Raw genomic sequence first — 2,377 nt, forward strand, 5'->3', positions numbered from 1 at the left:
ATCCACGGCAGTCGTCTGCAGCCTCATCCGCTTGATGCGTTAGGGGCTGGTTGTCGGACGGTGCCGTTTTACCACGATATCGAGGTGTGTTCCGTGTCGTCCTCGGGCGATTCAGATGCGAAAGCGCCGAAGACGCGGGCGTGACCCGTCGTCTGGCGGCTTTGCAGTCTCGGCTCCGTTGCTAGTTCCGGCCGGTCCACCGACAGTGCAGCGGGCTTGGGCAACCCGCACGGCGCGACCGAGTCGATGCAACGAAAAAGAGCGAGCATGAACGTGCTTCTTGCCGCACGGCTCCCACTCGTCTTTCGGGAAGGTTGTGCCGTAGCGAGCTCGAACGCCGTCATCTCGGAGTGCAAAATAAGCGTGTTGGGGCGCCTGAAGGTGGCCTCCGCCGCACACAGACTGCGTCCGGCCCGCCGAAGGCGAGGACGGACGCGCAGTCGAACGATTACCTGGTTGATCCTGCCAGTAATCATATGCTTGTCTCAAAGATTAAGCCATGCATGTCTAAGTACATGCCGAAATAAGGCGAAACCGCGAATGGCTCATTAAATCAGTTATGGTTCCTTAGATCGTTTCTTCCTACTTGGATAACTGTGGCAATTCTAGAGCTAATACATGCAGTGAGCCTGGAGCCCTTTGGGTAACGGGTGCTTTTATTAGACCAAGATCGATCGGGTTTCGGCCCGTATTGTGTGGTGACTCTGGATAACTTTGTGCTGATCGCATGGCCACGAGCCGGCGACGTTTCTTTCAAGTGTCTGCCTTATCAACTTTCGATGGTAGGTTACTTGCTTACCATGGTTGTTACGGGTAACGGAGAATCAGGGTTCGATTCCGGAGAGGGAGCCTGAGAAACGGCTACCACATCCAAGGAAGGCAGCAGGCGCGCAAATTACCCACTCCCGGCACGGGGAGGTAGTGACGAAAAATAACAATACGGGACTCTTTTGAGGCCCCGTAATTGAAATGAGTACACTCTAAATCCTTTAACGAGGATCAATTGGAGGGCAAGTCTGGTGCCAGCAGCCGCGGTAATTCCAGCTCCAATAGCGTATACTAAAGCTGCTGCGGTTAAAAAGCTCGTAGTTGGATCTCAGTTCCAGACGAGTAGTGCATCTACCCGATGCGACGGCTCGGACTGAACATCATGCCGGTTCTTTCTTGGTGCACTTCATTGTGTGCCTCGAGATGGCCGGTGCTTTTACTTTGAAAAAATTAGAGTGCTCAACGCAGGCGAGTCGCCTGAATAAACTTGCATGGAATAATAGAACAAGACCTCGTTTCTGTTCTGTTGGTTTTTGGAATACGAGGTAATGATTAAGAGGGACGGACGGGGGCATTCGTATTGCGGCGCTAGAGGTGAAATTCTTGGACCGTCGCAAGACGAACTACTGCGAAAGCATTTGCCAAGAATGTTTTCATTGATCAAGAACGAAAGTCAGAGGTTCGAAGGCGATCAGATACCGCCCTAGTTCTGACCATAAACGATGCCAACCAGCGATCCGCCTGAGTTACTCAAATGACTCGGCGGGCAGCTTCCGGGAAACCAAAGTATTTGGGTTCCGGGGGAAGTATGGTTGCAAAGCTGAAACTTAAAGGAATTGACGGAAGGGCACCACCAGGAGTGGAGCCTGCGGCTTAATTTGACTCAACACGGGAAAACTTACCCGGCCCGGACACTGGGAGGATTGACAGATTGAGAGCTCTTTCTTGATTCGGTGGATGGTGGTGCATGGCCGTTCTTAGTTGGTGGAGCGATTTGTCTGGTTAATTCCGATAACGAACGAGACTCTAGCCTATTAAATAGGTGCGGGGTTCCCAGCACCTTACAACCTTCTTAGAGGGACAAGCGGCTCCTAGCCGCACGAAACAGAGCAATAACAGGTCTGTGATGCCCTTAGATGTCCGGGGCCGCACGCGCGCTACACTGAAGGAAGCAGCGTGTCTTTATCCCTGTCTGAAAAGACTGGGTAACCCGTGGAACTTCTTTCGTGATTGGGATAGGGGCTTGCAATTGTTCCCCTTGAACGAGGAATTCCCAGTAAGCGCGAGTCATAAGCTCGCGTTGATTACGTCCCTGCCCTTTGTACACACCGCCCGTCGCTACTACCGATTGAATGATTTAGTGAGGTCTTCGGACCGATGTCCGGCGCGGCCTTTCGGTTGCGCCGGTCTGTTGGAAAGATGACCAAACTTGATCATTTAGAGGAAGTAAAAGTCGTAACAAGGTTTCCGTAGGTGAACCTGCGGAAGGATCATTAACGGATTGTGAAGGGTGAGCGCCTCAGCTGCGTCTGCGCCCGACACTTTCTGCCGCTGACCCCGTTTGGACGCGGGGTCGGCTTTTCCCCACGGGGCTGCCTGAATGTGGAGC

The 2,377-nt window shown here is 52.9% G+C and overlaps 1 non-coding gene across 1 annotated transcript; it reads left to right on the forward strand.

Annotated features, from left to right (window-relative positions):
• The first annotated feature begins 449 nt into the window (after positions 1-449).
• On the forward strand, positions 450-2,264 carry LOC142793105 (small subunit ribosomal RNA). The gene has a single exon (XR_012891446.1). It is a non-coding gene; the product is annotated as a small subunit ribosomal RNA (ribosomal RNA).
• The last annotated feature ends 113 nt before the right edge of the window (positions 2,265-2,377 follow it).

This window comes from Rhipicephalus microplus, unplaced genomic scaffold (genome assembly GCF_043290135.1).
Source record: "Rhipicephalus microplus isolate Deutch F79 unplaced genomic scaffold, USDA_Rmic scaffold_280, whole genome shotgun sequence".
In the NCBI taxonomy this organism is placed as follows: Eukaryota; Metazoa; Arthropoda; class Arachnida; order Ixodida; family Ixodidae; genus Rhipicephalus; species Rhipicephalus microplus.